At 39.6% G+C, this 14,638-nt stretch overlaps 1 protein-coding gene across 1 annotated transcript in view; it reads right to left on the bottom strand.

Moving 5' to 3' along the window:
* STK33 (serine/threonine kinase 33) overlaps positions 1 to 14,638 on the bottom strand; it is an 89,367-nt gene that overhangs the window by 10,517 nt on the left and 64,212 nt on the right. The window lies entirely within an intron of this gene.

Below are 14,638 nucleotides of genomic sequence, written 5' to 3'. Positions count from 1 at the left end.
CCATTTGTGATTATTTTCTTCTCGAATAATTTATTTAAAATTTTTTAGTTTTTCTAGTGACAAATTCTCATTTTTTACATAACTGAAAACATCTCTTGTGTGTCTTTATTCTTAAGAGGATCTTTCTATTTAAATATTAAATTCTAGGTTGCCAGGTGCTTCCTCCACTCCCCTTTTATCCCCATTTAGCACTTTATCAATGTTATTCCATTGTCTTCTGGCTTCCATTAATTCTGTTGATATGTAGATGTTATTCCTTTGAAGTTCATGTGTCTTTTAGTTCTCTGGATGCTTTTATAACGTCCTTTCTTGTTATAAGAATCAGAGGACACAGTTCAGAGAAACCACAGTCACCAGAAAATAATAAAAGACTTTCTGAAATGAAAGAACCAAAGGCAGAACATGCTAATTCTATAGAGCTAAAGATAAACGAACTGAATTGAGATTTGAACTGCTGGCCAAGAAATCACTTTCAGTTGGAGTCCAACCAATTAATTTCCTACTAAGGCAAAAACATTAACACTTTTTTGAGAAATATAACAGCATACAGGATCTGAACATCGCAAAACTCAATGTCTAAGACATGATCTAGAATTACTCATTAAATATGACAATTATGAGATGGACCCAAGATAGGCTAGATATTAGAATTAGCAAATAAGAAAATGTGAAGAACTTATCATAACTATTAATATTCAAAAGAAAATTCATGTAGTGAATGAAGGCCTCAACAGAATAAATCAGAGAGAGAGAGAGAGAGAGAGAAACACAAATGGGAATTATAGAACTAAAAATTCACCAGACAGATCAAACAGGAAAATGGATATGATAGAGGAAAGAGTTAATAAACCTGTACAGGTCAGAAATTATCCAATCTGAATAACAGATAGGAAAAGAGTGAAAATGAACAGAATGAATAACATATTAGGAACCTACCTATGAAAAGGTCTAACAGAAGTAGTTGGTGTTTCAGAAAAAAAAATTATAATTTCCCAAATTTGGCAAAAGACATAAATTTGAGGAGTCACAAATCCCTGGAAACTTTAAGCAGAAAAAACAAAAAAGTATAGAAATAGAAAAAAGAGCCTATCTAGGAAAATCATTGTCAAACAGCTGAAAACCAAAGAAAGCAACCGAGAAAAGGAATAAATTTTCTACAGGGAAAGAATACTTCCCATGACCACTACTGAATCCTTATTAGAAAATACTGAACATGGAAAGCAATAAAACTCAAACATATTCATAGCCAACTATGAGTCACCCAGCACTGGAGTCCATGGCTGTCAATCATAAGGGGAGTATGTCCAGTTTGCTCCCACGAAGTGTCTGATAGATTCGAACTTCCAGTGAGGTATGGCCATTGAATGAGTAATAAACCCTATGGATTAGGTCAGTACAGCACCCTCATTAATTAGCCACTGTTGCTGTGGTTATGTGTTGTGGTTAGGAACTGATTCATAGGTGAGTCTCAGTAGGTTTTCAAAGGCAGTAAATCACACCGGAGGAGACTGCTCTCCTTCTTCTGTGGAGCAGATGGTGGATTTGAACTGTCTTTGGGCCAGAAGAGCAATTCCGTGCCACTAGGCTACCATAGCTCCCTCATTAATCATTGTTGTTATGTGCCGCTGAGTCACCTGAAACTCATAATTACCATATGCAACAGCTCTGAAGCCTGCTCTATCCTAAGCTAGTCTCACTGACTCCGACACACCTACCTCCATTATTCCTGTTACTTTATCAATCCATCTCATCAAAGGTCTTGCTCTCCTGTGCTATCCCTCCACCTTTCCAAGTATTATGTCCTTGGAGAAGGACATGTGCCCAAAATATGTGGAACAGAGTTTAAAAATCCTAGCCTCCAACAACAAACTTGGTTTTACCCTCTCCAAGGCAGATCTGTTTGTTTTCTTGGTAGTCCATGGTATGTTCAAGACTCTTCTCCACTACCATAACTCACAGGCATCAATTCTTCTTCTGTCATCCTTATACATTGTCCAGCTCTCTGATGCAAGGCAAGTAATTGTGAGGATCATGGCCTGAATCAGGTGCACCTTAGTCTCTAGACTGACATCTTTGCTTCTCAGTACTCCGGAGAGGTCCCTGACTAAAGATTTCTCCAGTGCAATTCGTCTTTTGATTTCTTGACTGATGATGCCAAGAGTGTTAATTGTGAAGCTTAGTAAACTGAATCTGTTAACAACCTCAATCTCTTCTCCATCTATCATGATGCTGCCAATTGGCCCAGTGGTGAGAATCTTACTCTTCTAGATGTTGAGCTTCAATCTATATTGAAGACTACAGTCCTTGACTTTCTGCAGCAAAATCTTCAGGTCCCCCTCAGTTTCAGTAAGCATGGTTGTGTCATGTGCATACTGCAGGTTATTGATAAGTCTTCCTCCAACCCTGACGCCACATTCCTTTCATAAAGCCCAACCACTCAAAAGATCCGTTCTGCATATAGACTGAAAAGGAATGGAGACAGGATGCATCCCTGATGCATTCCTTTCCTGATTTTGAATCATGCTGTGTTTTCTTGCTCTGTTTTAAAGACTGCTTTCTGGTCCAAGTACAGGTTTCACACGAGCAGAATTAAGTGCTCTGGGATTCCTATTCTCCTCAAGGTTAGCCACAATTTGTTGTGATCCATATAGTTAAATGCCTTCGCATAGTCAATGAAATACAGACAGACATTCCTCTGGTACATTCTGCTTTGAGCCAAGATCCATCTGACATTGGTGATAATATCTCATATAATAATGTCTCAATAACACTACTGAGCTTTGTTGACAGTCAGTCATCCAAAGCAAGAGGAGACATTCAACCTCAAACTAGCATCAGGCCCTTAGGCCAAGGAAACAACTCCAGCATAGCAGGTCTAGAGGACATGTAGCCCTCACCTGGGAAATTATCCTACTGTGACAGGAGTGTGCTGCAAATGGAAGAGTAGAGACATAAGGTGACAAGGCAACAGTCCTGGAGTGGAAGCTCAGGGTTAATCACCTTCCCCCAGTACTACCACAGACAAAAATCATTCCCTAGAGCTGGTACATGAGATCTGCACTTAGAGCCTCTTAAACTCAAGACAGGCAGTAGAGTGAGAGAACAGCAGCAGCACAAGGTGCAAGGCATCACAGAAGTGACTTGAGGCTGGGGCCAACATATCAAGGGTTGGCTAGGGTGAGGGAGGTTCTGGACAGGGTAGGTGGGAGTGCAAGGGCATGCTGATGGAGCAAGGAAAGGGAAGGGACTACACACAAGGGCAGATGATGGGGGCAACACTGAATCCACTGGTTACTTCCTCATTAGCCATTACAGAGATACAAATCAAAACAACAATGAGAGATCATCTTACCTCAGCATTAACAGCAAAATTTAAAATAAACCAAAACCAGACAACAACAAATGCTGAAGAGTGTAGAAAAACTAGAATTCTTACCAGTACAAAGACTCTGGGAAACAGGATGGTACTTTCTTAAAAAACTGGAAATAGAAATAGCATATGATCTAACAATCCCATGATTAATATATATCCTACAGAAAGAAGAGTCATAGTATGAGTCGATGCCTTTAAGTTGTGGTGTTGGAGAAGAGCCCTGAACATCCCACGGACTGCCAAAAGAACAAATCAGTATTTCTTGTAGAGAGTGCTGCTAGAGTGCTCTTTGGAGGCAAGGATGATGACTCTGCCTCACTCACTTTGGGCATGTTGCTAGGAGGGGCTATTCCTTGGAGAGGAACCTGAGGTTTGGCAGAGGAGAGGAAGACCCTCGACCAAGTGGACTGACACAATGACTGCTGCAATGGGCTCTAGTGTCTTAGGAAGTGTGAGGATGGCACAGGACAGGGCAGGGTTCAGATCCACTGTTCATGAGTTGTACTTCATTTGAAAGTACCTAACAACAACAACATGTTCATCACAGCACTATTCACAATAGCCACAAGATGGAAACAGCCTAAATGCTCCTCTATGAATGAATGGATGAACAAATAAAGTACATACACACAATGAACTACTTTACAATGTAAAAGAACAATTAAGAGCTTGTAAAGCACCTCATAATGTGGATGAAAATAGAAGGCATAATGCTGAATGAAATTTGTCAATCACAAAAGAACAAATATATAAAACCAAATAAAATTTTTCACATACACAAACAAAACGTTCTTTGCTGATTATCGGCGGTAAGAAAAAAAGGGAAGGTAAATCACTAACTAGAGACTAACTTGGATGAAGGAGAAGGTGAAATATAATAAGGAGGTGGTCAGAAAAGATGATCAAGGCAAAGGACAGCACTCAGAAGAGTACAAGAGTTAAAAATAACAAGGGGCAATAATACATATACACATGAAATCATAATAATAAATACACAGACAAGTTGAAAAAGTTGGGAAGGATAGAAACTATGCCCATGAATGAATGTATGTTGTTGTTATGTACCACTGAGTCAGAACCAACTCATAGATGACCCTCCAGGAGGTTTTCAGAGGCAGTAAATCACACAGAAGCAGACTACCCATTTTTCTCCCTTGGCTCAGCTGGTAGATTAGAACTGTGTGCCTTTGAGTTGATAGCACAGCTCTTTACCACTAAGCCTACAGGAGGAAAATCCTAATGGTATGGATTGACATAGGAATACAACAATGGACTTAATCACAGAAGAGAGTTTGAGAACAGTTAGGGCTTGGCAGGATGCCCTCTGTTGCTATGAACAGAAGCTAACCAGATCTTAGAGAGACTGTGGCAAACATAGCTTAACAGAGCCAGAGCCCTTGAGAAGAGCACTTCAACATCAGGAAAGAAGCAGCAGCAGAGAAAGCAGCACACATCCTTAAAGCCCAGAGGTACTGTGCCAGAGGTATTTCACTGTTGACTGAGAAGCTGCCTGGATTAACTGAGGAACCATTTCTTCCTGTTCAATGAGAAGCTGTCTGAACTAATTGAGAGATTGTGCATTGCTGTTAACCTGGCTTGAGACTGCTACTTACTGAATCTAGTCTTTCACAGTTTGATAATCTTTTGCCTCCCCACAACCTGTTTCCCTGATAAACCCCATAACTGTGAGTGAAAAAAAACTTCTGTAAAGTCTGTGTGATCCTTTGCAGCAAATATTGGACCCAGTGATTAGAAGTAAGTGCAACAAAGTAGGGGGCCGTGTCTGACCTTATAGGAATCAGTTTTATATGGCTGATATTGCATTTTATACACATTACAAAATAAGGACAAAACAATTAAAATTATCAGGCATGGTTACCTAGATACTATCCTTTATATTAGCCTCTGCACCCTCTCTATTAGTAGTCTTTCTTTTTATATGGCTTTGAATTACTTTCTAATGTCTTTTCCCTCTGCAGAATTTTCATAATTTTTTTAAGGCCTGGTATATATAAATTCTCTCCCTTCTGTTTGGAATATTTTCATTTCAATGTCATTTTATTTTTTCAGTTGCTTCTTTTTTGTGTTTTTTAAAATTTTTTTTTTATTTTAACGAAAGGTTACAGAGACTTTGGATTTCCATTCATAGATTATTGCATATTTTCCTCCCTGCCCACCCTTCCCCACAAGTACGCTTCTCTCTTTGAAGAAAAAAATATTCTTTCATTGTTATACAATCCTCCCCTGGCCCCAAGTCCACTTTACTATGCAGCTCTTATCCTGGACTCCTGTCATGAAAATAATACCTAATCATATATTTCTTTTAAACAGTTCTCTCCCTCATCTGTTCAACGCAGTGTACATTACTTCTCCCCTCTTTTCTTAAGGTCCCCCAACCCCAATGTAAGTGGTTCTACATAGTATTTGTCCTTTTGTGACTGAGATATTTCATTCAGCATAATGTCCTCCAAAGTCACTCATTTTGTATAATATTTCAGGAGTTCCTTGTTTTTCAATGCAACATAAAACTCCATTGTGTGAATATAACATAGTTTCTCTATTTGTTTGTTGATGGGCACTTGGGTTGTTTCCAACTCTTGACCAATTTAGCAAAGTGGCAGGATACAAAATCAACGTACAAAAATCAAATGGATTTCTCTACAGGGACAAAGAGAATACAGAACTGGAACTAAGAAAAACAATACCCTTCACAATAGCTAACCACAAGATTAAGTACTTGGGAGTAAATCTAACCAGAAACACAAAGGATCTATTCAAAGAAAATTACAAAACATTACTAGAAGATACAAAAAGAGACCTGGAGAAATGGAAGAATATACCTTGCTCTTGGATAGGAAGACTCAATATTGTGAAAATGACCATACTACCAAAGGCAATTTATACATTCAATGCAATCCCAATACAAATACCAATTCCTTTCTTCAGTAAGATGGGAAAAGCCATCTCCAATTTCATCTGGAATTAAAAGAGACCCTGAAAAAGCAAAGCACTCCTTAAAAAGAAAAACAAGGTAGGAGGCATCTCACTCCCTGATTTCAAATCCTTTTATACTGCCATGGTGGTCAAAACAGCATGGTACTAGTACAAAGACAGACACATAGATCAATGGAATAGGATTGAGAATCCAGAAATCAGCCCATCTATCTTTGGTCAACTGATTTTTGACAAGGAGATGAAATCAGTTAAGTGCAGAAACGACAGCCTTTTTAACAAATAGTGTTGGCAAAACTGGAAAACTATCTGTAGAAAACTCAAGCAAGATCCACATCACACACAAAAGCCAACTCAGGGTGGATCAAGGACCTAGGACCTAGGACTAAAATCATGGGCTATAAACTTCATTAGAGAAAAACTTGGAAGAACGCTAGAAGGCCTAATACACAACATAAACAGTCTTCCAAGCATCCTAAAAATCTACAACCAGGAGAGGACAAAATAGATGAATGGGACCTTCTAAGAATCAAATCCCTATGCACATCCAAAAACTTCTCCAACAGGTTAAAAAGGGAAGCCACAGACTGGGGAAAAAATATTTGGTAATGACATGTCTGATAAGGTATTTATGTCTAGAATTTACAGAATACTTGAACACCACAACAAGATAAGGTAAACAGCCTAATTGCAAAATGGGACACTTCACCAAAGAAGACATTCAGATGGCAAACAGACACATGAAGAAGTGCTCAAAATCCCTAACTCTAAGAGAGAGATGCAAATCAAAATAACTATGAGGTGATATCTCACTCCAGTGAGAATAGCAAAATTCAACAGAGCAGCAAACAATACTGGCAAGGTTGTGGAGAAACTGGAATTTTTATTCACTGTTGGTGGGAGTGTAAAATGGTGCAACCACTATGGCACTTTCTCAAAAAGTTGGAAATAGAAATACCATTTGACCCAGCAATTCCACTACTGGGAATGTACCCTAAAGAAACTAGAACTGCTATCCAAGCAGATATATGCACACCCATGTTTTTGCTGCTTTGCTAAATGTCATTTCTTAAGGATGGTTTGGTAGAATAAAGAAATCTTGGCTGAGGTATATAGGTATAGATATATCTCTATAGATAACTCTATCTCTCTATAGATCTAGATCTCTATCTGTCTTTCAGCACTTTAACTATACAATTCCATTATCTTCGTCTGGACTCTTACCTTCAAACTTTGCTTACAATTTCCCTTTCTTCTCTGTGATATCTCCTTTCTTCTTCCTGGTTTGACCAGGGTTTGAGAGCATCAGGTCTTTTTTTTGTTTCAAAGCCTCAGTGACCCTGTTGTAGTTAGGAAAGTAATATCCATGAAGTGACCTGCCTTTTGGCTTCACTTTAAGGAATTTCTGTAGGAGCTATTAACAGGTCAGTAATTAACAGTTACCAGGTGGTAGAAGGGCTGTCATGCTCCAAACAGACTCCCAGTAAGTGTGTCTGGTGGCTATCATTGCCCATATCCTATAGAACGTCATCTGTGGGTATCCTCTGTGTAATATGCCTGCTTCCTTGCACATAGCAGGTTCAGTTGGCAGCCCTCAGCACTGACAGGAAAGAGGAACAGAAAGACCTGAATAGACCCCTAGGAGGTCTGTCCTATTGATTAAAGAGGCCCGAGTTATGGTTGTAGAGAGGGAGGAACAAGGAGAGTGTTTACTGTTGGAGCAGAATTGTAAGGTGCCTTCTGAAGTCACTTGCACCAGCTTTGCAGTGCTCAAGGAGCTCTGGTGGCATAGTGTATTATGTCTTAATTTGCTAACCAAGGCTAGTGCTAGTCTGCTAACCAAGGTTAGTAGTTCTAACCCTCCATGGGAAAAGGACAGTCTCCTCTGTAAAGATGTACTGTCACGGAAACCCAATGAGAGGTTGCCATGAGTTGGAATTATGTCAAAGGCCATTGGTTTGGTATCCGGTTTGTAGGTGCCCATGGCTAGATGAAAGGGTAGGCTGGCCTTGTCGCTGCCAGAACCCCATGGTAGAGTGTTATCTATGAGTGCAGCCTCCATCCAACACACCTGTTACCTAGCACAGAGCACTCTCAGTCCTCAGCACCACTGAATATGGAGACAGAGCTGAAATGACTTCCACAAAGATCTGCCCTGTTGGTTTTGAAGGCCTGAGGCAGGTATAGTGCTGCCCATGGAGGCACACTTCACTGCTGGGGCCTTTGGTAACAATGTGCAGCAACCTAGCGTCCAGCAGTTACCAGGTAGGGGAGAAGTGTAGTATTTTAATCAGATCCCCATAGAGATCCAGCTTGTTCCTATAGGCCCCACTGGTAGACTGTGAGTATAGCCTCCACTGAAGATACCTTCTCACTAGCAGATAACAGTCTCAGTCAGCAGTCCTAAGCATCTACTACGATAAGTGAAGACAGACAAATTCAACTTTACTCCAAACAAGTCTTCCCTGTCAGCTTCAGAGGCCTGAGCTATGGAGTATATATACATACATACATACATACAGGCAGGCAGGTAGAAAACTGACTATAGGAGCCGGTGTTACTACAGGACAGTTTCTGTAGCAAATTGTAGCCTTGCAGCCAGGTATAATTGTGTTAGGGAGGCTCTGTCATGCTCTGAACAGGTTCTCAGGGAGGTCCTGTTAAGATCAGAAACTCCCCTGTAACATGTTGGCAGGGGTATAGACTCACGATCCCTGTTACCTTGTACACTATAGCTATAGTCAGTAGAACTCAGTGTCAGGAGGGAGAGTAGACAATCTGGAACTGAACCTCCAGGGAGGTCTTTGTTGGTTAACACAGCTTAAGCTATGAGAGCAGACTCTAACACAGGGGATTTCTGTAGCAGTTTGCCTCTGCTTCATAGTTGTACCTGGCTGGGAAGGTGCTCGAAGAGTCTGAAAGAGTCTCAAAGAGAGGTCAGCCTTGTTGACCTCTTGAGGTCCTGTCTCTTTGTGCAGACAGGAAGTATAGTGGTTAGGGAAGTGGGCTATTTTGCTGAAGCCACTTTTCCACTTCACAGCAGCCAGCAGTCCATGTGGTTAGGGGTGGGGTATGATGGGAAGAGGAATAGGGATGTTGGGAGAAGAAATCTTTCCTCAGCATGCAATTTATCTTGCCTGCCTCTGGTACTATCCTCTGTTCCCCAAGTCAGTGGCCTTCAAGGCCAAGCACCATTTCCTTGTATTTAATTTTATATTTGTGGTGTCTCCTTACGCAACCATCTTCTCAGAATTCTTCCAGAAGTAATTCACATAAACTCAGTATCAATATAGTTAATAAAAAAGTTGCTTATTTATAAAATTAATTTTAAAACTTAATATGGTAAATCACATGGTTCAATGTCATCAGCTGCTTGGCTTTGCGGCAGAAGGATGGGCAACCTTCTCCTGTGCAACTAATTGCCTCTGAAACAAACTAATGGATAGAGAAGCTGTGGTTTATTCACACAATGGAATACTACGCTGTATTGAAAAACAAGGAACACATACAATATTATTCAAAATGGGTGACCTTAGAGGACATTATGCTGAGTGAAATATCTCAGTCACAAAAGGACTGTTGTAGAACGGGACTGACATCAGGGTTGGAGTAAGACTGAGAAAAATTGGATAAATTATGTATACTGCACTGAAACAGATAAGGGAGAGAACTGTTTAAAAGCAATATATGATAGGGTATTATGGTTATGATAAGAGTCCAGAATGAAGGTTGCATAGTGGAGTGTACTGGGGGAGGGAGGATTGTATACCAATGAAAGAATTTTTCTTTTACTTTGCAAAGAGAAGAGTGAACTGGGGGGAGGAGGGGTGGGCAGGGAGAAAAATACAACAATGAATGAATGGAAATCCAAAATTTCTATAAACGTTCATTAAAATTAATAAAATAAAAAAAGGTCATCTATAGGTCAGTTCTAACTCTATGGTACACAACAACAACAAATATGGTAAATGTATGAGAATTAATTTCTCCTTCATTTTTTAAAGGGGTATCATTTTTCAGAAAAAATCTGAAATAAGGTATGCTATTAATCCCAAGATCTCATACAATCATGAGAACATTCCTTAGTGGCATCTAAAGCAAATGCCTATTCAATTTGCTGAAATTCTTGCTACAGCATTTATAACAAGTAGTTTTTTTAAGAGGTGTGAACATTTTGAATGACTGAGAGGAGGAAAGTTACTACCTATGGTCCAGATAGTACATTCTAGTTGCAGAAAAATGCATCCTTCTATTGGTGAACAGAAATCCATAACCTTAAAAACAAAGCTTATTGGTTATATTTGTGGCATTCATGAACAAAAAGCATCCTAATCCTCTGTTCCCTAGTAGTATGCTTTATAATTAAGCATGGGAAAGTTCTTTTCAGGGCACACAGAGCAAGCACTGGTAAATATTGATGTGAATAAGAACAGCATGGTGAGTTGTAATAGTTTCCTGAGACTGCCATAACAAAATATCACAAACTGGGTAAGTTATAAGACCAGAAATTTATTGGCTCACATTTCTGGAGGCCAGTATTCCAAATATGAGTGTCAGCAAAGCCATAGAATCCCTGAAATCTCTAGTGGAAGATTCTTTTAGTGTTCCTAGGCTTATAGATGTATCACCACATGGTCATTCTTCCTTTGTCTGTTTCTCTTCTCTTCTTATATAGACACCACTCAGAATGGAGAAAGGACCATACTATTCCAGTATGATCTCACGTTAGCTAATAAAATCTTCAGAGACTATTTCCAAACAAGATCACATTCACAGGTACCAGACTTAGGGGTCAACACAGCTTTTTGGAGGATGCATTCCAATTGGTTGTACAAGTCCTATCACTGTGTAAGTGGGTGAGGGGTGACAAAGCAATGGAAGAGAAGATGGAATTCAAACTGTATGTGGAACAAATCATACAAGAAGCCACACTTCATGAAGAAGAATGCGTCATCAGAATGGGAGGAAGACTCACTCATTAACAACGTATGTAATGCAGTTGATACGACCTTGCTTGCTGAATTTGAGGACAACTTGAAGTGCTTGCTGTAAAAGATCAAAGCCTACAGCCTTCAGTATGGATTATCATCAAGAAAATGAAGATATTCACCACTGGGCCAATAGCAATGTCATGATAAATGGAAAAAAGATTGAAAATGTCAATGATCTTATATTACATGGATCCACAATCAACATCGTTGTTACAGTAGCCAAGAAATCAAAAGAATGTATTGCATCGGGAAAATCTACTGTTGGGGGCCTCTCCAAAGTACTGAGGGGCAAGGACATCAGTTTAGCCTGATCCAAAGACAGGACAGTCGATGCCTTTGAGCTGTGGGTGTTAGAGAAGAGTACTAAATTTCTCAAGAATTGCCAAAAGGATAAACAAGTCTGTTTTGGAGAAAGTGGAACCAGGGTGCTTCTTGGAAGTAAGGGTGGTGAAACTTCATCTCACGTATTTTAGAACATGTTATTAGGAGGGGGCTGATCCTTGGAAAAGGATGTTATTCTTAGAAAGGTGAAGGGTCAGCATAGGAGAGGAAGACACTCAACAAGATGGACTGACAGGGTGACTGTGGCAAGGAGCTTAAGTATGTTGGAGATGTTAAGGGTGCCACAAGACAGGACCAGGTTCAGATTTGTTTATAGAAAAGCTATGATCTATAACAACATATGCATTTATGGTTTTTAAGGATATTTTAGGTGTAATTCAGTGACAAGCACAGATAAAAACCCAATACCAGGCGAATTCTGGTGGCCTAGTGGCAGGAAACTGCACTGCAATTCTAGAGGTGCACGGTTCAAATCCACCAGATGCTCTGCTGAAGAAGGAGGCACAATCGCCTCCTGTATCAGTCAGATTCAATTTGACGGTACACACATTAAAAAAAAAAAAAGAATAAATAAAGAAATAAAAATTTAAAAAAAATCCAATACCATAAAAGGAACTATGAGTGTGTGTTCATGGCATTAGGTATATATTTAGGTATATGCATATGTGTGTGCATAAAATGAAAATCAGCTAACAGAAAAAAAATCTTCAAACTATGAACTATAAAGAAAAGAAAATAGGAGTTGAGGGCAATGTTTTAAGAAAGAATATGAATTCCTCACAGTTATTAAGCATTGCAGAAATTGTTAATAAATCAGAGAGGAATTCAATAAAATATGCTTATTTGTAGTAAAAGCATGGTTACTTTTAAATATCTGAATCAATAAATGCTAATGTTATCATCTAATCATCTAAACATTTGTTATTAAGTAAACAAAGGCATTCTTAATTAGTAAATTACCACCAACAGATTGGCTGGTCAAGTCCTTTTTTACAACATTAAACCTTTGTAGGTTTTATTTAGGACTTACAATGTCATCTTAAATCTAGGCCTAGGCTTTGTTGTTGTTTACTGCCATCGAGTTGAGCATGACTCATAGTGACTCTATGAACAAAAGACCTACTGCTTTTCCATAACTGTCGCCATTTCACCAAGTTCATAAAATTTCCAGAGGCATATGGTTTAGGAAGTGGATGCCACTCCTACTTCCAAACCTGCTTTACAACTGGGAGCTCCACCAAACACTGTCCAGGTTAGGAAGTCATTCTGGTATTTGATACCCCAATGGCACAAGGTTCACTATCACAGCAACCCAGGTTACTTCATACTGCACATTGACAAAGAGTGATGTACAAAGTGGAAGAGTGTTCCTCCAGATATAAGAGCACTAGTTTCACTTAGCAGTGGTTAAGTGTTGTCAAGTTGAATATGACTGAGAGTAAGTTTTGCACAAAAGACCTAAACTCTGTTCTATGACTAGCATTCCTGTATATAACTCTGTTTTATAACTACAATCGTTTCTGTACATTTGAAGAGTTTAGAGAGTTTGTAGAGTTTCCAGAGGCATCTAATTTTAGGAAGTGGATGCCACTCCTGCTTCCCAGCATAAGTCAATCTGGAAGCACATAAAACAAACAAACAAACAAAAAAACCATACATAATGGGTAACCATTATGGTATTTGACAAGGCTATGGAACAGTGTGCAGCATCACAGCAAGTTGTTCAGTTCGCAAATAGACAGAAGACTGTTGTGTCACGCAGGGTTTTAAGCCAATGCCTTTGAGTGGACTTAAACCCTAGGCAAAGACTGAGGGACACCCACTCTTAGGGGGGAGAGCAATAATATCCATAAAAAATTACCCCAAGAAGAAGCACGACCCCCCAAAACTTCCCTTTCCTTGACCATCCGATCAGCATCTGCAAGCGTCACAAAGTCACATTCCCAGAGTGGAGATTTCCAGGCCTCCATCAGCATTTCCTCTCCACCCCTGCGGGGTTTTAAGCCAACACCTTGAGTGGACTTAAACCCTAGGCAAAGGCTGAGGGAAAACTGCTCTTGGGGGTGGGGGTGGGGAAGAACAATAATACACATTAAAAATGACCCCAAAAAGAAGCACAACCCCCAAAAAGTTCTCATTCCTTGACCATCCAGACCAGCATCCACAAGCATCTACCAGGCCTAGGCTCTAGAGAATAAAAAATTTGTAACTCCTTACAAGAAATCCACGTTGCCTAAGGTTAACAGAGGTCCCATGACAGAATGCTCAATTTTGAAACAATAGCTAAAATAAGTTAATTAGACTTTAAGATGAGAGGAACATATACATATGTACAGGGAAAAAGTTCCACAAACACAGAAATCAAAGAAAAAAAGATGTGGGTAACTTTTCCCAACAACAATCCAGAATATTACTTGGAGGAAAAGTTGGTGAAGCTTCATGTCACATATCGAGACACCTTGTTAGGAGAGTCTATTTCTTTGAAAAGGACATCAAACTTGGAAAGGTGGAGAGTCAAGGAAGGAGAGGAAGATCCTTAATGAAATGAGCTAATACAGTTTTGGCAACAAAGGTCTCAGATTTATGAGGGATAATAAGGATAGTGTAGGATAGGCAAGAGTTCAGATCTATTGGTTATGTGGGTGTTATGAGTTGAGGCTCCTACCAACAATAACAACAATCTAAAATGAAACAAAATGTTATCAAATTCTATTAATACAAAAAAGATGGAATTGCAGTTATAGTTAATAAAGTAAAATGATGTTGTTGCTGTTATGTGTCGTCGAGTCGCCTAAACTCCGCTCTGTCCTGTGCCAATCGCACTGTCTCTGACACTCCCATCCCGATTACCCCAGTCACTGAATCAATCCCCCTCATAGAGGACCTTCCTCTCCTGCGCCGTCCCTCCACCCTCCCAAGCATGATGTCCCTCTCTAAGGACCGGTCTCTCCTCACAACATGTCCAAAGTATGTTAGACGG

The sequence above is a fragment of the Elephantulus edwardii genome, unplaced genomic scaffold (assembly GCF_000299155.1).
Source record: "Elephantulus edwardii isolate Elephantulus edwardi_28Jun2011 unplaced genomic scaffold, EleEdw1.0 scaffold00044, whole genome shotgun sequence".
Lineage (NCBI taxonomy): Eukaryota > Metazoa > Chordata > Mammalia > Macroscelidea > Macroscelididae > Elephantulus > Elephantulus edwardii.
Note: the sequence above shows the minus strand (reverse complement) of the source record. Positions and strands in the feature narration are given on the sequence as shown.